General features: G+C 48.8%; 1 protein-coding gene and 1 pseudogene across 1 annotated transcript in view; one reads left to right on the plus strand and one right to left on the minus strand.

Annotated features, from left to right (window-relative positions):
- LOC119172560 (cysteine dioxygenase type 1) overlaps positions 1–23,906 on the minus strand; it is a 110,266-nt gene that overhangs the window by 59,602 nt on the left and 26,758 nt on the right. The window lies entirely within an intron of this gene.
- LOC142814038 (uncharacterized) lies at positions 17,419–18,828 on the plus strand (annotated as a pseudogene).

Raw genomic sequence — 23,906 nt, forward strand, 5'->3', positions numbered from 1 at the left:
CGTACTGCACAGCGCGAAGCAAATCTCGTCCACTGCCCAGCCGCTCTGCAATGTAGCAAGACGACGCGTGTTTTGTGAAACGAACACTGCACCTTGGCATGCAGACTGGGATCTGTGATCGTGAGCCCTGTCTTTCTTCGCACGTAACAGCCGTCTGCGACTATCCAACGTCAACAGCCACCGTTCATTCCAATTGACCACATAAGCATTGCCGACCCCGCACCAGTAGCCCAGTGCAAGAACAATTGTTATCAAGAGACAATTCCAAGAAAAGACTACAGTGCCGCATTGTGTTCTGATAACGTAGGTTTTCGCGAAAAAGAACAGTGTAGGAGTGCTATTAATGTCGCTAGGTGTGCATAATAATAGTTTCAGAATTGAGCTCAGTCTGGAATCAGTGGTAGAGGACAAAACTGAAAAGTCCGAGTAGCAGTTAACGGTCAGTGACACCCATGAAGAAAAAATATATGTAGTACAGCTGCCTGCCAAACCAAGGTGCGCTCTGAAGTAAAACTTGATGGTATGCCGCCACGAGACTTGCCAAACACTTCTAGTGGTAACACAGGGCCTTGGGCGATGGTACCGAATCAATTTTGTCCCTTTGACATCGATAAAGGTGCAAAATATGTCTCATTGCAGTTTATTACCTTAAAGCAGAATTGAGTGCCTTCTTTCCTTAATTGGCAGATGCTTTTAGAATTACCCGTATCACAAGTGTACGGGAAGAAGTTTCGTGGGGTGAGGAGGATACAATGGAAAAAATGAATAAAAATAAAAGTCGAAGCTAGCTTTTCCGCGGGCCACTGCAATTGAGTCAAAGGCTATAGCGTATTCAGTAGGGACGTTCTTTTCCCCAAGTCTCGCCACCGCCTCCAGCCTAGCCACTATTCGCAACGCTTTTTTGTAAACAGAACGATGTGGTGGCGGGACCTTATCTCGCCAAAAAGACTCATCTACTCGGACGAGCAGACAACAGCAAGGAGTAGAGCAAGGAGTCCTCCTCGGACTGGGGGGGGGGGGGCAGGGAGAATGTCGTTTACACGATATCTCGTCACGATGAACAACAACAAACAATTCGCAAAAGAGTACTGGAATTATTCCTTCGAGCGCCTGATGTGCTGCGACGTATGAGCAAGATTTTTTGATCGACCGCGCACTACAGTCACCTAGCAAGCACGTTAACCTCAGGAAAAGCGCACGACGCTGGTTCTGCGACAATCGGTGCGGTAGCTCTGCTTCCGAAACGTTTCCGCAGTTTCCGATGCTTATCCTACAGTTTCACCAAATGTCGCCACTGTCAGGAGTCGTCCAGGGGTAACAAAGCTACGGGCAAGTTGTCCAAGCACTGAATGTACTCGCTTACGTATACAGCACTCGATAGCACATTAGTTGTCCGAGTTATTACACTTATGCACCAGGACCATAGCTAAGGAGTAGCACACCGAACTCGTGCACGCCCCCCCCCCCCAACCTTTCTTTTTCCATGGCACACAAATCTGCCTGTCCTGGCCCACATCTGCCGCCAGCTTCACCACGGCAGTGCAAAACCACTATCCACGGGCGCCGCCATCTTGCTTGAAAAGAAACAAATGTTTAAAAAATACAAGAAGCGTGTTTAGATCACGCGACCACCTTCAGCCAATAGCGGCGCCACATTTATCCCATACATCTCAGGGCATATGATTGAGAAACATGCGTACAGGTCCCTATACCCCTTCCCCCTCCCCCAGAAAAAAATGTTGTGCCTACACACTGGCTACGCACTAGCTGCGCACGTTTTCTGCTCTCGACACCGTGGCATAAGGAGGCGATCAGCTGAGACAACAAGCCTTCTGTAGCTATCTCCGGCTATCGCGGGAATAAAGACTGTAGAAGAACGATTGCCACGTACGAATATGTGGCGCATGTTTTACTATATATTAATTGAACGAAACAGCTATTTCACTTCACGCGAGATTGGACAGGGTGTTGTTGGTTGATGGGCTGTGGGAATGGCGGTGTTCACAGAGCGTCGCAATCTGGATTCTGCTTTTTGATTAGTTCCGGTTAACTATAGCGTAGACAGAGAATTCCCGCAATTACATAAGCACTGCCGTTTAAATCCACAGACGTAATCACACCGCCCTGAACCAGAAGGAAACTGTCATGTCACAACCAGCTCGCGGAGAGCAGCTGAAACGAAACAGCGCGCTTGATAATGTGGGAAAACGCTGCGCTGTATTTCTTACGCACCCATCTTATATAGCTACCTAGTGATGACGTAACAAGACGCATATGCAATCTGTTAGTGATACATCACATATGAGCGCCTTGTTCCGGAGGCTTAATATTATATCACAGTAACATTGCCACAGCTGCTGGTCATTGGGCAATAATGGCACATTCACTAACTAAACTATGAGTGAATGATGACGAGGCGATAGTGTGATGCCACCGCGACCATATCTATCATAGTTAGTCCGTTCGCCGCGGTGGAACAGTGGTCACGGTGCTCGGCTGCTGACACGAAGGTCGCGGGTTCGATCCTGGCCGCAGTGGGCGCATCAATCCGCGTAGGGCTACGTCAGTGCACGTCAAAGAACACCAAGTGGCCGAAATTTCCGGAGCCCTCAACTACGGCGATAAACATGTCATGTCAAAAGCCCAGATACTATTATGATCTACAGTCCAGTAGCAGTGAAATAAGTACAGTCACAGGATACCTCCGAACGGGTGGCACAGTTTCTGCTGACAGAGCTACGATTCTCGCATTGTCTAGAGTGAAACACGCGAACACTCACCCATTTATATCATCATCAGCCTGACTACGCCCACTGCAGGACAAAAGCCTCTCCCATGTCTTGCCACTAAACTCGGTCCTGTGCTTGCTGCTGGCCCTATACACCCACCTAACATTCAGTCCTTCATCAATCATCATTATCAATTAATCATCATCAATCATAATCCTCAATCAATCATCATCATCATCATCAATCATCATCATCATCATCCTCATAATCCATCCGTCCGTTCATGAGAGAGAGAGAATGATTGAACCGTAACGCGATATCGACATAGCACACGCGAACAATACACGGAACATCTTTAAAATAGCAGTGGAAAAGCGCTGAACGGTTTCACACGTGCCATAGTTTACAGCACTGCGGCAACAAGCGCTTTCCTGTAGTGAATACATCCGGGGTTTAACGTCCCAGAACCACGATAGGAGGGAGCAAAGGGCCCAGGAAATTCCGGCCACCTGGGGTTCTTTAGCGTGCACCGACGAAACATACGGGCCTCTGGCACGAAGCCATCATCAAAACGCCGGCATCGAACCCGCGACCTTCGGGTCAGCAGCCGAGCACCGCGACTCAGGAGCTCAGCCAACCGAATCCAATGGTCCTCCTCCCTTTAACGCACACTGCCTCACCACGCGTAGCACACGGCGCACAATGGAATCTTACCGCGATTGTACTTCTAATCAAAGATGAGTTCAAAGTGAATATATGGCTGACAAATGATCGCATTTAAGCTGCCAGTGTTCTAAAACATCAGCACTGTTTTGTAAACTGCTTTCTTTTTCTTCCTTTGAAATTTTCGACACTTGGTAGCGTTGTAACATTTTACGTATGTTGACGTGTGCTTGTCGCACATGATCGTTGAGTGACGCCTCCGGCAAACTGCAATTACTGGGCACTGACACGGAGCGTTTTTTGGCTTTTCCGCCTGAAATACCCGCGTCCTGTGCGACAGATGCACCTTAATATCGAAGCAATAAAACATAACTTCAACAATACACTTGTAGTGTCCCCATAGTAGAAATTAAACATAGCGTAATCCAAGGCAGCTACCCGCCGCGTATACATGATGCGACAGCAGAAACAAAGCCGTAATAGGAACAACTTCCTAATGGTATGAGTGGCGGTGATAAACTGTATGGCCGCCACATGCGGGTAATAAACATACGCAAGAGGTATACAGCGAGCCCTGCTTTGCGCGCAACGGCAATGAGACTCAGCATAAATAGTGCGTCCATGAGCACTGGCATGCTTGTGCAGGCCATCGACCTTGAACCCTCCTAATAACGCACATGCAATATAAATTGCCATCTCTAGTATGCGCGCATGAAGATGAGCAGAGTCGAGGTACTCAGCGTTTCAAGATTGCGCATAAGTATAGGCTGTGAGAGATAATACCAGACCTATTATGACATACTGCTAGGGCACTTATGTAGGATTCCGTATTAAAGGGACACTAAAGATCAAAACGCTTTTTGGCGTTTTAGTAAAGCACAGTCCCGAAAACAGCACCGCGACACACGCGGTAAGCGAGAAAAGGCACGAAAATAAACTGCGGGTAGAGACGCCACCTTTCCGCACCAAACACTGTGACGTAATAAATTTTGGAGGAGTCTATTGGGTCCTACCTACTTTTTAATCGACAAACTTCGAGTACATTGTCATCGGTGGGGGCCATTGACAGCAAACGAAATCTCGGAAACTTTCGTCTAGCCAATGTCACGATTGGAAAAATGCATTGTGGAATTTTTTTACGTCACGCGCTGAGATTACAGCGCGAAATTAAAAAATGACGCTTCAATCTTGATTTTCTCCGCTAATAATAAACTCATATGACAGTGAAAGTGATGGCATCAGAATTATCAGAATTCAGCGCATCAATGTAAAACAACTCATATTTCTATTTAGTGTCCCTTTTACTTCAGTAGGAGAAAGGTGTGGGCTTGCAAACAATGCAAATTTGTGAAAATCGGCGCAAACACGACGGACGAGCTCTGGTGCTGCATTTTTCTTCTCTTGTGCCTCAGTCATGTTCACGCTGATTTTTTACATTGTACGTATTAATTTCGACGACCAAGGACGTGTTAACGTACACTTCTCGCTAAATAAGTACGCAAGAAGCGTCTCTACATTGCTGCCCCATCAACGTGGTTGCCATGGCTGGGAAACACTGCGACTTGGTACAAAATGTCACAGGCTCTGCGACGAGCCTAGAAAATAAGAGCACAGAAAAATGTGCCCTGGTCAAGTGTTTCAAACAGAAATGCCATAGTTGGTGCGCCAATTAGGGACCACACACGTAGGCATATAATTAAACGTTTTAATGCAGCTGTCGCATACCTTTTAAGAATGGAGCACTTTAGGGTGTCAAGGTTGTCGTACAGTGTCGTCGTCACTTGGCGTAACGCAGGAAAAACCACGAAGCTCGCGCTAAAGGGACGTCTCCTTCATCTGCTTCTTTGAGCGCCTCGATTATATTGTCACGTGTTAGTATATCGTCACGTGTAGAGTGTTATGTATTGTCTCCCCGTAACAGTATTAATGCAAGCAAAACCACAGCAAATTGAATAGCCGATTAAGCACGCAGTCTCACAAGAAAACAACAAACGCACTGTTCATGCTGTTCTTCTAAAGCCTTGATAACGATCGAAATAAATGGAACTAAAGAAAAAGAGAACAGAAAAAAAATCTGGAAAACGCAAAAAAAAAACTAAAACAAAGAAGGCAGGCAAGAGAAGCTTCGCGCTTGCTTCACGCTAGTGCGCAGATGCCTGGCTTTTTTACAGCAAGCAACGTAAAGGGTCCACTCATTAACCACCAATACTATTTCTCGCTTCTTATGACACGAATGGTGGTTAGCGCTTGTGGTCGTTCACGGATTGTTCCGAAACATTACAAAAGAAACGGTGAACAAACGCCGACTGTAACACAGAAGGAAGTTGGATGCATTCATAAAAGGAAGTGAGTCTCCCATCACCTTTTATAAGTTTAGCAATATACCCAACACAGTAACAGCGTGGTAAAGTAAGGCACCGAGTCGGGCTAGTTGGTTTACATTATTTTAAAGGCTTATTAACGTTGTCGAACACGAACGAATACGAGGGAAACTGCGCACGTCACTTACTCGTCTTCATTCGCGTTCAATACCACAGCTATTAGGCCATCAAAATGAATGGAAACCAACTAGCCCGACGTAGTGGTTCACTTCAGCATTGTAAACTCATTTTCGATGAAAAACGGCGCACTTTGACACACACACACACACACACACACACACACACACACACACACACACACACACACACACACACACACACACACACACACACACACACACACACACACACACACACACACACACACACACACACACACACACACACACACACACACAGAGAGAGAGAGAGAGAGAGAGAGAGAACGTGCACAATGAGATAATACTATACACAGCGCTGCGCTCGCAAGACTTTGAAAACGACTCGACGAGCAGTTGCGAGAGCTTAACGAACACATGCATTATACAGCTAGCAGTTCGACCTTCCTGAATGCGACCTAACAGGCACCCTTAGCTCATCGTTTACGATGCACTCCGGAGAGACCAACGAATGCAGGCGTACACACAAACTGCAGAGCACGTGCGCAGCCCGATATTAGAGAGTTTTAGTACTGCGTACGCTGCGTACGTGGCGGCGTTGCGTACGTAAGGACGCCACGTTCTGCGTAGTGCGCATGCGCAGACCGCAACGCGCACGTATCGCGTTACGTACGCGGCCGCTACGTACGCACGCATGAGATGCGTGCGTGCGTACGTATGAGGTGATCGCGCCGCTCTCGAACAAGTTCGCGACAGCGCGTGACTTCGTTTTGCAAAATGGCGGCATCGAAGGCAAGCCCCGACCGGCTCTGTGGCTTAAAATGTGGCCATAATCTGGCTATAACACTTGGATTGGCTCACATTGGTGGTCAACAACACGTGCTTCTATTTTGATCTACTAGATGGCGCAACACGCTTCACGCTCGTTACGTACGCGGGTACTACGGCGTACTAAAAGCCGATTACTGGCAAACGACGCCACGTAACACAAGGCGCTTGCGTGATGCGTACGTAGCACCATTCCGCAGAACTAAAACTCTCTATTCCGTGCACCAGATCGTAGAACGCATCTCTCACTCCGCTCGACAGTGAAGTCGGTTGAGCGGAACGTGAAGGTGCACCAACTTGGTTTCGGCGTCCTTTTGCAACGCGTATCGGCAAGAGACGCTTGTCGAAACCGCGAAATGTGTGCAGTTACTTGCGCGGACTCGGGAGGCTACATCTGCGCGGCACTGCATTATTTATGATCGGACGTGTTAGAAGTGAAGGCGTTACAATTTACACGACTCGCGGTGCATGCCTGCTTCCACGACGAAGGCTCACAAGCAGACGCATATGTGGCAGATATAGCTGCCAAATACCGTAAACGAAGTCTTTACAGCTTCGTTATTGACTGCTTTCACTGCAGCATTCACATCACAACACATTCATGACTATCAATGGACGCCGGTTCACGGAAGAGAGGAATTATTTGGACCGAGTCTTTCATCTCAACCGAAAGTTCGGCGACGAGATTTTGTAGCAGCACAGCAACGGTCCGAATGTGACGCACTTTTTTTCGACCTTGAGGCAGCTGCAGCGATTCAGGGCGACAGAGTGTCGCTAAACGTCAGCGAGCGAACGCTCTCGCCTTTTGCTTCCTTCAACAGCTGCAAAAACTTATCCATCTTTCGGCAACGTATGCGATAGTACTGGCTCCTCAAGAGACTGGGGTTCACTGAGCTATAGGCGCCGGCTAAAGTTCACAAATGAACGATGGGAAGTGATTCTTCAAATGAGAGAAACGAAAAGAAAAGTGAACTCCGCGACTGTCTGCCCCAGAGTGCGACAGCTCAACAGTATAGTTCAAAAGGAAAGGAATAAGGAGGGTTTAAACGAATAGGAAGAGAAGTACACTCTTTAGAATAAATAATGGCATATTCACTAACCAAATACTAACCATTCACTTGTCACATACAGCACTAGCCTCTTAGCAAAGAAAGGTAGTAAAATGAAGGTTAGCGAAAATTACTACCGAGTGAGTAAGTGGATTGTGCTGACTCAAGTGGTTAGTTCATTAACAAATTCTTCGTAACCTCCACAAATATAGGTTTACGCCTGTTTTGTTAGATGTTAGTGTGCGATGCAACATTGAAATGATTCTATTACAAAATTATAGGATAAAACAAACGAATAGACATGGCCCTCGTAAACTAATTATTGGCTTCTAACTACATCATGTAACTATACTGTGGTAAGTGCGCATCCCAGCAACGTACGCATAGAGGATTGACCATATGATCAAATCAGATTCGCACATGATTATGCGTATGTGAATCTCATATGCTCATATGGACTCATATGAGCATATGATATGTCCATATGAGTTTTCATACTCATGATTATAAGCTCATATGAGTATATGAGAACTCGTATGAACGGATCCCCAGAAAACGAATGCAAACGCATGCACAAGGAAAGCTTCAAAACTTGTACATGGAAGATTTCTAGTGTAGAGCAGCTTGAAGGCTATATATACTCCTGCTTTGGGATCGCACAACACGTAAAAGTTAGCAGCCAAAAAAGTATAACACAATTGTTTTTCTCTACACATCATCATGTCCCCTTCTATTTGCTTATGTGTGCCATTATGCATAGTAGGAAACTTCTATTCCAAGGTAGTCAATAAAATTAAAGCTTGCCTAAATTTTGCTTGCGATGTCACCATTACGGCAAAATGTACTGCGGCATCTTCGAAAGATCTGGCTACGTAGGTGGCTTAGTAGTTGCTTAGTTAAAAACACTAAGAATGGTTCCCTGGTTAGTAATGACTAAAGTTACTATAGCTGTACTCACTGGTGGCTAGTAAAAGTATGCCGCGAAGGTAGTAAACGTGTGTGGTTACTAGTTTCCGGAGTATTTTACTAACTGATTACCAACCTTTTTTTTTTTCTGAGAGTATAGAGTTTGAGAGAAAAGTAAAAGATTGGAAGACGGTTAGAGAAGTTTGCTGACGGGGCCCCGTTCTGCGAGCGGTCGTCGAAGAGAGGACATCGCGGACGGGACAACTGTCACCCACGAAGTTCACCGAGCACGTCCCCCCGAATCAACTGTCAACGTACCATACATGCAGTCTTAAGTTCTTCAAAAGCGCGGGACGAATAAGACAGAACAAAGACAACGTCATAACCACGTGTGACGTCACTCAGTGTTCACGTTTTTCTCCAGTTTCAATCGCGCTGCGCCTTTGAAGAACCGTGAAACAGTTCGCCTATAGCGAAGTCTGACTAAATAAAGCCTTACGCTTTATCCGGAATGCATTTATTATTATTTCCCCATAGGTAATTTTGTGTAGAATTATATCGTCACATCGTCACTTGCATATTGCAAACACAGCACCACGCTATTTGCTAAGTACTCTACAAACAGAAAAATAGCACTACATACTCTACAGCACAGATGCAGAAAGAAATGGCATTGTAGTACAGCGCATGCACTGTACGGCGACGTCCCCGTTATTTCACTGTTGTGCTGGGACAACATCGGTGGAGCTTTAAATTGCTATTTGCTGTTCCTAAACGAGAACATCGTAGTTAGCAAAAGGAGGAGACAGCCGAACCGGCAAAAATAATGACAAACCAACTTGCCCGATCCCCAGAACTATATACTTGATAATTGTGTTGCTTTTCTTTCTTTGCATTTTTTAACGGTGGCGGTGTTATCAGTATAATGCGCCTCGAATAGCCCCAAAGTGGTACCTTTGATGGCGATGAATGTTCAATAGTTAGCGTATTCCTGTAACACTGAAGCTGTGAACGAAGGGGCACGCACCTCAACATCCAACTGCCGCGTAAGGGCTTCACTTTCAAAGCAAACGAGCAATCACGCGCCGGGTCGATGGGCGTAGGAATGCGAAGAAAAAAAACTTAACAGGGTCCTCTACACATTCACCCAGGAGGAAGGTTTCTTTTTTCTACACAAATTACAGTCTGCGTCCCAATATATAAGAACAATGTTCAGGTTTCGAACCGCAGTGAACTGTTTAGACCCGTGATACAAGTCCACGTCACAGCAATGACCGATCGTAGTTGGCCGGCGCATATGCGAAACACACTTTTGACTTGCTAAGCGGCGCCCACGCGATTCTTATACGTTATCGCTGTACCAAAGCAGACGGCATATTCTGTGCCTTCGAGAATCACTCCCATTTCGTTTCGCTTTTTCAGAGCGCACAACACATGACCTATTACATCGTCAAACTGGACACCTACGTAGGTGACTGACGTCACAGAGCCTAAGGGGAAGTGGAGAAGACTTGCGCAATCGTGTTGCCGTATACTTCAGACGGGGCCTGTCAGCGTCCGAAAGAAAAGAAGCAAAGAGAGAGAAAGTTCAATTGCAACAATAAACCGCGTAGGTTGTCGTGTGACGGTGCCACGTCTCGAAAGATCCCCACTGCGTCATACACATCACGTGCCCGGTGTCTAGACGTGAAATAAAGCAATCAGCTGGTGCGATAATATGGTCTCGACACGATTCTATCAGAGAAAACGACGCGCTCTTTGTTTACGCGCGCGGTGCAGGCATGGTTTATCTAAAACTCCCTGCAAACATACCGTCTAAAGAACTCTTCGCGTATGCACGCCCCCGTGTGCGCGTGCGTGGGGGAGAGAGAAATCAGTGACTGAATTGGTGCACTCGAACGTGTTCAGATTCTCAAGCGTTTTGACAATTATGCCCCACTGTGCATAGTTAGACAAGTTCTGTTATCATTACGTCGATGATACGCGAAAGCAACGCCCGAGCTCATATTAGAATAACATCCATACATAATAGTCGTTTCGCTTAGCGCAATTCGTTTCCAAAGCGTTGCGAAAAGTTTCGGCTTGGCGAATTGCGTCACCGCCGTCCACGTCAGAGGAAGCTGTCGTTGCGTGCACATCTGGTCGGTGTAGTACACACCACAGCCCACGCGAGGTCCGGTTCACATCTGCAATGTACGGGAAGAGGGCGCCGCGCGAGTGCCGTTCTTCGCGCAGGAAAACCGGACGCCCCCGTTGTGTACCTGTTCTGGCGGCGCTTTTTTTTCGCCGGTTTATCGCTACTGTCATCCTGCACGCATGACGCACCCACTGAAAGAAATCTCTCCCCACGAATGGCATGCACAACAAAGGAGATGCCCATGATAGGATTGCGTGCTCTTCGCGAATAGCTAGCCGAGAGATTTACAATACAGATGGAGGTAAGTGTATTAATGATAGTAAACATTTGACATGCGTTTCGAAAAGTGGCGGTTCGTGAACTGTCTGTTCAATCTCGGTGAAACTTAGCACGTTTTACGTGAGGAGACCCAATAGCCCGTGAGCAACCCTCGAATCATTTACGCTGTATGCGGGAATCACGCCCTCATTTTTTATAGTTTTTAAACATTCGGACAGCTTTTGGAACTCTTCCAATATGATTGTAACAAGATGTTCCAAACTATACCTCTTTGGTGAAGTTGCCGAGTGACAGAATCTTTAGCTGCATAGCTGGAACCACAAACCTGCTTAACTATTGCGGCATAGTAGCGTGACGTCGACATACTCGAGGCAATACGCCCAATGTTATTTGTCGTCAATATATAGTTCTGCGCCCGCCGCGGTGGTCTAGTGGCTAAGGTACTCGGCTGTTGACCCGCAGGTCGCGGGATCGAATCCCAGCTGCGGCGGCTGCGTTTCCGATGGAGGCGGAAATGCTGTAGGTCCGTGTGCTCAGATTTGCGTGACGTTAAAGAACCTCAAGTGGTCGAAATTTCCGGAGCCCTCCGCCACGGCGTCTCTCATAATCAATGGTGGTTTCGGGACGTTAAACTTCACATATAAATCAATTAATCAACTTTATAGCTATGTTAGACCAGATGTCGGAAACCTTTTGAGGCGGAGCATCGAGTTGGGGTGAAACGGCGGGGGCCGGGAAGCAAACCAAGTGGAGGCCTTGCAGGTAAAGACGAAATTAACAATAGACCCATATCCCGTGCTTGTAAACAGCGGTGGCCGCCGCCGACATCGTGATAGCACGGCGGGAGGCTCCCCAACGCATTACGCTCGGTGGCAGCTCACAGGGTGCCTCGATGCGCTCGCATCGAGGCACCCAGCATGGTTGTTCTCCGAAGCAGCTTTGCAGCTGCTGTGCCAGTTGTCCCGTGATCATAGAGGGCGGTGGCGAGCTTGGGGCTCGAACCAAATCAGGGAGTACAAGGTGATATGGGATGGACATCATTTGAGGGCAGGGAAGCTAGCAGCAAGATAAAATTTGAGAAGCGATTGAGAGAAATGGGGGAAGAGCGTTGGGCTAGGAAGGTATTCAGCTACTTGTACATGAAGAATGTCGATACGAAATGGAGGAAGCGAACCAGAAAATTGACTGGTAAATACTTGGAAAACAGCAGGGGGCAAAACCAAAAAGAATTATCGGTTAAGAACTAGGAGAAGGAAGCTGAGACCGATATGTGGAGAATTGCCATGATTAAGGAGTCCACCCTAGAGATCTATCGAACTTTCAAGCAGGAAATCGCCAAGCGAAGGATCTATGATAATACTCGGGGTAGTTCTCTACTGTTTGAGGCCAGGACGGGAGTATTGCGAACCAAGACATATCGGGCCAAATACGAAGGGGTAGACACGGTATGCAGTGCGTGTGGAGAGGAAGAGGAAACTGCCGAACACTTGATAATTTTCTGTAAAGGGCTTCACCCTATAGTTCAAGATGATGGCGCAGAGTTTTTCAAAGCACTGTGGTTTAGGGGCAGGGAGGGCAAAATAGACTTTCAGCGGGTAGAATTAACTAGAAGGAGGTTATCTGATTCGTGACTAAAGTCAAGGCACGAGTGAAAAATAAACCCTTCACTGCAATGTACGAGTCCTCAACCTCATTATTTAAAGGAAAAAAGAATAAATCTAGTTTTTGGTTCACTAAGTATTACGGCTTGGTGGCGTTAGCCACCACCCGATCTAAAGGGTACAGCCATATTAATTTATCCATCAATCCTTGTCAGGGCAGCACGCCGCGACGTCGCTCCAAGCGCCTCAGTATGTCGACGGCGCCCACCGTTGTAGGCATTGTATAGGCGCCCACCACGTCAATCATGTAGGCATTCCGACTGGCCCTACTTTCCATTCCACTGTTTGCATGGAATGTTTGCATGGAATGTTTGCATGGAATAGCTTATTCAGAGTCCGCATACCAACATAGGGTAGACAGAAAAATTGTCAAGGAAGGAAAAGAAAAAGAGAGAAGGGGGGAGTATCTGACGTCGTGGCAAGGACCACATAGTGGTTCCTTGCTGGCTGCCTACCCTTGTGCGATAAGCAACGAGACAGACGTAAACACAAGCGATCGCGGCTTCGATCGTCGGTCGCCTCGCCAATGTCGCACATTCTGGAACGAAGGGGGCGTCAGCGATCGCTCTCGAATCAACAATCAAACATTCACGAACAGAGGAGGTACTCGACACGTGGAGATTAAAACGAAAGACTCTGCTCGCAGCTATATCAGTTGAATGAGAGCGTTGCATATCTTTCCCAGTCCAAAATTTGCGCAACAAACATTGCCGTCTTGAACGCACACGTCTGGAAGCGTATCTTCACTGCAACGCGGCAATGTGCATCATAGCAAAAAAAAAAAGAAACAGAAAATCAACACACATCGGACACCAATAACGAATAAAACTCAAATTTGAGAGCAACGTCCTACCAGGCCTTTTTTTTTTAACTCTCGAACCTCCTGGCGCAAGCCCAGATGGTCTGTGTTGAAGACAAGCAGCACTCACGAGATACGAGACAAAGGACGAGGTGCCACGCCACTGGTGAGCGCTGCACACACATCGTCAGTAACGATACTACCACGAGACACGGCGACACGGGGTACATTGCACAAGATATATATAGAGCTTTTACCTCACTGAAGTTGTTCAGCGTGCCCCTGAGTTACGGGCGTTCGTTTTTGCCTTCCAACTCCAAACAGAAATGCAGCCGCCATAGCGTGGAATCGCAGCCGCATCCTCTTGCTAGACAACGCTATAGTCTCAGCCGTTTTACTATACCGGGCAGGCGTATACATAGGCTCGCTAACTCAATAAGTTCATCTAATTGTCTATAAAGCCTATAGCTGCAATAACAGAAAAGGGAAAAAGCGAGTGCACCTAGCGACATTTTCTCTGTTTCAGAATGGCAGCATCTTATTTCTCTATGTAAAACCACGTCATTTATATATTGTGGGAATGCCTACACAGCTAATGCAATTTGCTATTCTTTCATTGTGCTTAAATATACGAGGCCTGTTATTTGAGGGACACGCAAAACGATCGTTGTCCCAATGCATCAATGCAATCGACAGCTGGCCTCTAAAACCAGACCTGCAAAAACGGGGCGAACGTACCGCGCATGCGCGACATCGGAGAACACCGTCTTCGACCACCGCGGGACCCATGTGTGCACAAAAAGTCGGCAATTCGTCACTGTCTCGTCGTTTCGTAGACCCGCCACAAATAACCCGCAAGGTGAACAATTATCGCACTTGCAGGAGGGATAGCACATGGCGTTGCGAAAATGAGCTACTGCATCTCTCTGGGCCCATAAAGTAATAATAATAATGATAATATTAATAATAATAATAATACAAGTTTTACGTGCAAAACTCACGTTATGATTATGAGGCACTGAAATCGCACAAGATACGGGCCTCTAACAATGCGACCTCCTCTGCCGGAATCGAACTCGCGACCTGATCAAGTCGGCAGCTGAGAACCATTACACCACCACGAAGGACACTCGGGTCTTGTGGCTATAATTAATTTTCACCTGATATGCACAACCAAGTCGACCACAACGTGCTTCAGAATACAACATGGTCGCTCGTATTGCGGAAGCTATACATCAACACCGGATGCACGCATAACAACTTCCCCAATTGTACTTGTAAGGGAAACATTTTTATTCTTCATTAAAGAGCGCTTGCGTTGTGCACTTCTTTGTGTTTTCGTGTTTATTTGTTGGGCGCTGATCGTGAGAAGTATCTTCCAACTAGTCCTATTGTCACAAACCGAGCGCTCAAAAAAGGGCGTGCCGCCAAATTCTCGCGACGAAGCGCCGAGAGGTCCACGATACAAAAAGAAAACAAGCATCCAAAGACTCCCCGGACACGCGTCCTTCTCCCTTCGGAAGCGTAGGTTCGCCGACGAACCTACTCACCCCACATCGGCGGCCGAGCAAGCCCTCGAAATTTCTCGATGGAAACGGGCGTGGTGATGCCGGGTTGAGTCATCCGTCGCGGACGGCCTCCGTATCGTCTTGCCCTTTCCCCCAGCCTTCGCTGCGTATCGCGCCGACGAAATGATGAGAACTTTCTGGAATTTCACGGGGAAGGTATTTAATCGAGCAGCCGAGATGGGAGATCAGCAGAAGAAGGAAGTTAACGCCAGAGTGCGTAGGGTATCCCGCCGCGTCTGTCAGTGAAGGTTTTGTCCTTAGTGACAAAGCAGGAGAAGAAGAAAGTATGCGCCAGAGTGCGTAGGGTGTACCGCCTTGTGGGCGAAGCCTTTTGTCTTCCGTGACAAAGGAGAAGAAGGAAGTGGAGAAGAAGAGGATTTAGACCTGAGGGGTGAAGACTCGAGCTACAGGCAAGAGTGTGTGTCTACCGCTATCGAGCGAAAACGCGTGGTAACAGCTGCGTGTGGGAAGCCGACGTGTTTCCGGCGAAGAAGTTTGAAGCTTGGAGAGCGGCCAAGTGAAGACGCGAGGTTTCCTAGGTTTCCTGGAAGAGAAACTTCGGGGGCAGCAGAACGACAACAACGCTGGACTTTGAGTGAGTGATTCCCGGAAGAGTATCATTCAGACTTTTGTTCAAAGAACTTTGGACTGAATAAGTTTTTTAACTCTTTAGTCTTTAAGTGTCTTGGTTGTTCAATGCATGCGACTGCATTGTAGTGCGTATTGTTGTCCGAGTCTTGTTTCAAGTGCAGGTGATTGTACTGTGTGGTACGTTGTTTTGATTGGTGACATTGTATTCAACTATTGTGGAGTGTGCATACTTGTGTATTGTTTTTGATCTGCCATTATTGAGAATATAATTTTGTTTTGTTTATCAACTCTCGGCTCTGACTTGTTCTTTGGGCCACAGCCGGCGTCCGCTGGCGCGCCAAAAAGGACCACTTCTATATTGTCCACGCTTTCGTGGTGCGGTTCGGGGGGCCGATACTTCGGCCCTTGGAATTAGCCCGGCAATCGCCTCCCTAATTAACGGGACCAGTGACAATTAAACTGGCGTCCGCGACAGGATTTTTTGGTGCACAGTGTGTCCAAAGTAGTGAGAAAGAGCCTCGAGTTGTTGATAGTGCTATCGGAACAATTTTGTGTGTTGTTCAGTGTTCTCGTTAACGAGTGCAGGGGAGTGTTCCGATAGACTGATTTAGGCAGATACTTTTTGCACGCGGCAAGGTTTTATTTGCGAGACACCATGAATCTCGAAAAGTTAGTAGCTCTTGGTGAGAAGATGGGTCTTTCTGGCGCCGAACTACGGAAGTGCGTAAGCCAGAAGGAGAAAGAGGCGGTGGAGAGAGAGAGGTTGGCAGCTGAGAGAGCCAAGAAAGAAAAAGCAGCTGAGTTAGAACGAGAAAAGTTGGCAGCCGAAAGGGCGAGAAATGAAAGAGAGCAGCAATTGAAGTTGGAGCTGGAGAGAGAAAGACTGGCAGCTGAGAGGGCGAAAAAAGAAAGAGAGGAAAGGGAACGGCAGGGACAGCACGAGATAGAACTCAAGCAGCTCCGTTTGCAAAAGCGAAGTGATACTCCGGTCTGTACGCGACTGCCTCAAATCTTCTAAGTTTTGTTTTATTTCTTTCTTTTTGCGGGTGTTGTGCCGTGCGAGTGTCCGTTGGTCACTCGAGGGGGCCGTCCTCCTTGTTTACGGGCAGCAGCGATCGGCGAGCCTCCCAGACCTGCGGGCGCCGGGTCAGCACAAAGGCGGCGGCCCGCTTTAATGCACCTTGCCAGTTCGGGTGCAAGAAGAGGGAAACATGTCCCTTTGCGCCTCCGTGGCCTGTGGGACGTTCGACTCTGTTTCCCCAAATGGCGAAGTGACGGACTTCCCCCATTGACTTCGTGGAACAATTTGTGCACGTGCGTGTGTGTGTGTTGTGTGGTGCGTGCGCGTTTGTGTCAGCGTGCGCGTATGTGTGCTCGGAATCTGTGGTTGAGAGAGGAGAGCGAGAAAGCGCGGGAAGAGCCAGAGACGCAGCGAGAACGGCGAGCGAACAGGAGTCTGCGAATTGCGAGCGACTTGAGCGGTTGTGCGTTGTGCGATGTGCGGAATTGAACGGTTGCGCGAGTAATAATTGTAACCTAGTTTTTTTAATGAAATACAGCCTTCTTTTGTTTACGTTTTCTTAACAGTGCGTGAGTCGTGTGTTGTGTCTTCTATCAATTTTCACCTTTTTACGGCGACACCCTAAATTTTACCAAAAGCGGGATAAGGACGCTAACATTCATCAGAAGTGGGATTTGACCGATTTAAAAAAAAACGTTCGGAACGAGTTTGGAAAATCTTAGCGAGGAGTGCGATTGCGTCAGTGCGAGAACAAAGAAATGGTGGACTTCCAGTGAGCGTGCACTTCCAGAGAGCTAACATCAGCCATGCTGGACGGATCATCGCCGGGGGAGAGTGGTCACCGTGATGACGACGACTGTGCTGGGCTCACCAAGTGGGAACTTTTCGACGCTTTGCGCGAGAAAGACCGCTTGTTGGCGGACCTGCTGCGGCGGCTGCCTCAGCCGGAGTCGTCGAGGGCTCCACACCAGGCGGCCATCAACACGTTTCAGGTGATGCCCGATTTGAGCAGAAATATTCCAGACTTTTCCGGTGATGGTTGCGCGTCAGCAGCCCGGGAATGGATGGAAGGTTTGCGCCAGACGGCTACGCTTCACCGGTGGCCAACGCCATTCCTGCTCGAAACTGCCAAGTGTCACCTGGTCGGCGCCGCAAAAGATTGGTACCGTTCGAGAGCTGCTGAAATTTCATCAGGGGACGATTTCGAGCGGATGTTCGGGCGGACTTTCTACAGCCAGACACGGGCGGCGGAGCGATGGAGGCGTATGCAAGAGCGAATGCAGCAGCGAAATGAGAACACGGCTGCGTACTTCCACGAGAAGGTGCGCCTTTGCAGAGAGGCGCACTTAGATTTCTGTGATACGAGGGAGCAGGTGCTGACCGGTCTCCGATCGCGGGAGTTATGCACGATGCTTCTGGGAAGGTCGCACGAAGACGCGGATGACCTGTTGCACGACATTCAGGAATTTGAGAGGATCGACCGTGAGCGACGAGAACGCTTCGGGACAGCGGCTGAGCGAAGAGCGACGAGCGATGCACCTCGTATGCAACCTGCACCCAAGGCACCGCTGCAGGGTGCGTCCGAATACGACAGGCGGGACCAGCGACCACCTATCACAAATCAGTACGGTGAGCGAAAATGTTATAATTGTTTCAAATTCGGACACATTTCGCGGGATTGCCCAGAGGAAAGACGAAGAGAAAAATGTCTAAAATGTGGGAAGACTGGGCATACCCAAAAACACTGCCAAGCAAAAGGCCCCAGAAATGAGACCAACGCTGTCTCTGGAGAGAAAATTGACCCTGGCGTGCTTTTGAAGCACGTTAAATGGAATGGCAATGAGACTTTGATTGGCATGATAGACACAGGCAGTTCCGGTTGCTTACTGCGCGAATCAGCGGCGGTGCGGTGCGGAGGGGAAGTGCTGGAAGATGCGACAGCTCTGTATGGTTTCGGCAGCCAGGGAGTTCCAGCTGCTCGTGCGATTGGCAGGTGCCGGGCCGACTTGCTGATAGATGGGGTCGTTGGCAAGAATATACAGGTACTTGTTGTACCCGACGAGGCCCAGTCGGTCGATTTGCTTGTCGGTCGCACGTTTACCGAGCTGCCATATGTGACCTACGCTAGGCTGGGCGGCAGCTTGCAATTCTGGCACAGAGACGAGTGCCCATTCTCACATCTCGAACGCTTCGTTTCATGTCCGAAATTACGTTTGAAAACTGCTGAAGAGACCCCACTGCAGGCCAATGTTATAAATTGGGTGAGACCGTCATCGCAGTCTAACGTCACTGGTGCAGTGCTATTCAACAACTGTGGGTGCGAAATTCTTGTTGACATGGAGGACGGAGAGGTTACTGTGCCGGTGTTTACGAGCGGAAATGATGACGTGGTTCTACGTAAAGGACAAAGACTTGGCCACGCGACAGAGGTGGACATCCCAGGTTGCGAGATGAAGGAAATAAATGAGTGCAGAGAGAAGTGCAGCGCGGCGAAGCCAGAACAAATTCTGGTTACGGAGGCGCGACGGCCGATTGGGTGCGAGGAAATTAAAATGGGCCCCTCCGTAACAGAAAAGCAGCGTCGTGAGCTCGCGTGCCTACTAAATGAGTACCGGGATTGTTTCGCCGCCAATCTCAGTGAACTTGGCTGCACACCTGCCCTTTCGATGGACATACAGGAGATACCTGGTAGCACACCCGTGGCTGTTCGGCCTTACCGCACGAATGCAGCAAAGCGAAAGGCTATACGTGACATCGTCGGAGAGTGGAAAAGAGAGGGAATCGTCACTGAGACACATTCTGAGTATGCCAGCCCAGTCATTCTCGTCGAAAAGAAAAACGGAGAGCAGCGCGTGGTTGTTGACTATCGTCGGCTGAACGCTCAGACGATAAAGGAGAAGTATCCCTTGCCAGCTATCGATGACCAGCTCGAGGGTCTTGCCGGGGCCAAACTATACGTCGTCCTTGACCTGGCACATGGATACCTCCAAGTCCCTTTGACCGAAGAGGCCAAAAGAAAAACTGCATTTATAACTCCTGATGAGACAGGGCAATTCGAGCGCATGATGTTCGGACTTACAAATGCCCCGTCCGTGTTCCAGCGTCTCATGAATCGTGTGTTGGGGCCACTGAGAGGTAAGGTCGCTATGTGCTACCTTGACGACGTGTTAATACCAGCCAAAGACTGGGATGAGCTCATAACGCATCTGCGCCTCGTACTTGAGGCATTCCGAAGAGCTAATCTGACACTCCGGCTCAGCAAGTGTGCTTTCGTGATGGACTCCGTGGACTTCCTCGGTTTCCGACTGAAAAGTGGAACCGTGCAGCCGGGCGACACGAAGGTGCGAGCAATAGCCGAATTTCCAACGCCAAAAAGTGTTCACGACATCAGGAGATTCTTGGGCCTAACAAGTTTTTTTCGACGCTTCATACCGCGGTACGCCTTGGTTGCTGAGCCCCTGTCTAGATTGACCAGGAAGGACATGGCGTTTCAGTGGAGTGCTGAGATAAATGAGAGTTTTGCGGCTTTGAAGGCCAAGCTGACGTGCGAACCGGTGCTACAGTTGTACGATCCAAATGCGGAAACGGAGCTGCATACTGACGCCAGCACAAAAGGTTTGGCAGCCATGCTCCTGCAGAGAAAAGGCGGCGAGTGGCATCTCGTTTACTGCGTGAGTAAAAAGACGACCGACGCTGAAAGCAACTACCACTCATCGAAATTGGAACTAATGGCAATAGTGTGGGCTGTGGACCGACTTAGGCCGTTGTTACTTGGAATATCATTTACCATCGTGACCGACTGCCATGCGCTTGTGTACCTCAACGCACAGCGAACGCTTAAACCGCAAATCGCGCGTTGGTATGACCTAATTCAGGAGTTCACATTTACAATCAAGCATCGCCCAAGAGCACGAATGCTTCATGTGGACTCGCTGAGCTGAGGGGCCGTCGAGGACCCAACTGACACGTTGAGTACACTCCTTGCGGACCGTTTCGAAGTGTGTGTCACTTTCACTGTTGCCGATCAGGTCTTGGTACTGCAGAGGGGAGACGAGGAGCTAAGAGAAATCATAACGATGCTGGAAAAGCCACAAGAATGCCGCACCAAGGATGAAAGACGAAGAACTGAAGGTTACTCAATTATGGATGGACGGCTTGTGCGGAAGTTAGGGCAAGGTGAGCAAGCGAGGCACAATTTCGTACTGCCAAAGAGCATGCGGAAGGCATTAGTTGTGCAGTCCCACGACTTGATGGGGCATTTTGCACTAGACCGCACAGTAGCAAAGATACAAGAGAACTTTTGGTTTCCACGCATGCGTAACTATGTTCGTAAGCATATATCGCAGTGCTTCCAGTGTATAAGCAACAAGCTTCCTTCCGGGAAGCGAGAAGGACTTTTGAACCCTATCCCCCCTGGGAAGAGGCCATTTGAAGTGGTTCACATGGACCATCTAGGAACCTTTGTGCCAAGCAAGCGACGCAACCAGTACCTATTGGTGATTGTGGACAACCTGACGAAGTTCGTGAGGGTGTTCCCGAGGCGCGACACGTCGACGAAGCTGGTGCTCGCAGCGCTACGCGAATTCATAATAGAGAGAGGCTTACCTGAGCGGATCATTACTGATAGGGGCAGCTGCTTCACATCACGAGCGTTTGAAGATTTTTGCAGTGTCAGAGGGATAAACCATGTGCTCAACTCCACTCGACATCCTCAAGCTAACGGCCTGGTCGAGCGAGTGAACCGTGCACTTCTACCAGTCATTACTACATCGATGGTCGATACAGAGCAGCGAGATTGGGACGAAAAGCTCAGTGAGGCAGAGTGCAGCTTGAACAACGCTGTAAACAAGACGACCGGGAAGACTCCCTTCGAGATGTTACATGGTTATCGACCGGAATTTCACAGCGTGGCACTGAAGCGCTTGGTTGAATCTAAAGCGTCAGAGTGGGAGAAGCCCGGCGGGCTGCGCGAACGTGTACGGCAGCGCCTCGTGAGCGAGCAGAAGAAGATGAAGGTCGCTTACGACAAACGCCACTTCCCGGCTAAAATGTACGGTGTCGGTGACGTGGTCTTCATGACAAGGGCTCCAGAACAGACGGGAAGGCCTGCCAAAGCGCAGCCAAAATATAGGGGCCCCCTTGTAATCACGGCAGTGTTGCCAGCTGACACATATCGAGTTGCCGACCTTGACGAAACAAGGGCGAGCCGCTTCGTGACAACTGCGCACGTGTCGCAGTTGAAGTGCTGGACAACGACCAATACGCATTCACACCTTGATGACGACGGAGAGTCTGCGGAGGAGTCGGACGCCCCCGAATGTGAGATGCAGCGACTGAGACGTTCGGCCCGTAGCTGCGCCAAGACCCATCCTTATGCGAGTGCGCCATAGTTGCGTTGGCGTCTGTTGAGAACTTGAGTGCGTGCCGGGATTTACCGAGTGAACTGTGCGTACTTAAACAGTTGTTTTTTTTTCTTGTCTTCTTCGACGAAAGAAACAATTCTGTTTGTGTATTGGCGTGTGGGTTTGTTTATGATTTTTTTTCTATTAACGAGGACGTTAATGACTGTCAGGACGACCGAGTGTACGCGACTGCCTCAAATCTTCTAAGTTTTGTTTTATTTCTTTCTTTTTGCGTGTGTTGTGCCGTGCGAGTGTCCGTTGGTCACTCGAGGGGGCCGTCCTCCTTGTTTACGGGCAGCAGCGATCGGCGAGCCTCCCAGACCTGCGGGCGCCGGGTCAGCACAAAGGCGGCGGCCCGCTTTAATGCACCTTGCCAGTTCGGGTGCAAGAAGAGGGAAACATGTCCCTTTGCGCCTCCGTGGCCTGTGGGACGTTCGACTCTGTTTCCCCGAATGGCGAAGCGACGGACTTCCCCCACTGACTTCGTGGAAGAATTTGTGCACGTGCGTGTGTGTGTGTGGTGCGTGCGCGTTTGTGTCAGCGTGCGCGTATGTGTGCTCGGAATCTGTGGTTGAGAGAGGAGAGCGAGAAAGCGCGGGAAGAGCCAGAGACGCAGCGAGAACGGCGAGCGAACAGGAGTCTGCGAATTGCGAGCGACTTGAGCGGTTGTGCGTTGTGCGGAATTGAACGGTTGCGCGAGTAATAATTGTAACCTAGTTTTTTAATGAAATACAGCCTTCTTTTGTTTACATTTTTTTAACAGTGCGTGAGTCGTGTGTTGTGTCTTCTATCAATTTTCACCATTTTACGGCCATACCGGCGACACCCTAAATTTTACCAAAAGCGGGATAAAGGACGCTAACAGGTCCAAGCTAGAGTTGAAAGCAGCGAACGGGAGGACCACAGCTTCCGCTTGAACCCAAGCAAGCTGCTCGTAGCGTTTGATGAAAGGAAGGACGACCTTGATGCATACCTTCACCGATTTGAGACGATTGCGAGGAGCCAGAATTGGCCGGAACATCAATGGGCAACTGCTTTGAGTACTTGCTTGAGTGGTGAAGCGCTCAGTGTGTACGGTAGGCTGACGCCGACCGAAGCAGCCTACTATGCAAAGGTGAAAGCTGCTTTGCTGAAGCGATTTAGATTTACTGTGGAAGGATTTCGGGACAGATTGCGGACAGGAAAGCCAGGTGATGGTGAGACGGCTACGCAGTATGCCGCCCGACTTTGCCATTATTTCGACAGATGGATTGAACTTTCAGGGACAGCGCAGGAGTACGATGAGCTTAGAGAGCTCCTTATTAGAGAGCAATTTCTCACTAGTTGCCAGCCAAGCCTGTCACTGTACTTGAAAGAGAGGAAGGCTGAGTCACTTGAAGGCATGCTCGAATTGGCTGATCAATTCTTGGAAGCGCAAGGTGGAACAAATTTGGCCAGAGTCAAGAAGGATTGTCCCGAAGATTCGAAGAAATCGGCACCCGAACAAAAAAAGCGTGCACCGGAGATTGTTCCGCGATGTTTTCTGTGTAACCACGTGGGTCATTGCGCGAACAACTGTCGTACTAACTTTACGAGCCCTACGGTAGTAAAATGTTTCAAGTGTGGTCAGACTGGGCACAAAGCAGACGCTTGTCGTAACGGAGTGAGTCAAACTCACCAGGTGCCCTGTGTGCTCTCAGCACCAAAATCCCTTGGTGATGCCGTCACCAACGGATTCGTAGAGTTGAAAAATGGGGAGAAACTTCCTATTGTGGGTGCTGTAATGACAAAACAGCCAACCAGAGTTACGAAGGG

This window comes from Rhipicephalus microplus, chromosome 4, assembly GCF_043290135.1.
Source record: "Rhipicephalus microplus isolate Deutch F79 chromosome 4, USDA_Rmic, whole genome shotgun sequence".
In the NCBI taxonomy this organism is placed as follows: Eukaryota; Metazoa; Arthropoda; class Arachnida; order Ixodida; family Ixodidae; genus Rhipicephalus; species Rhipicephalus microplus.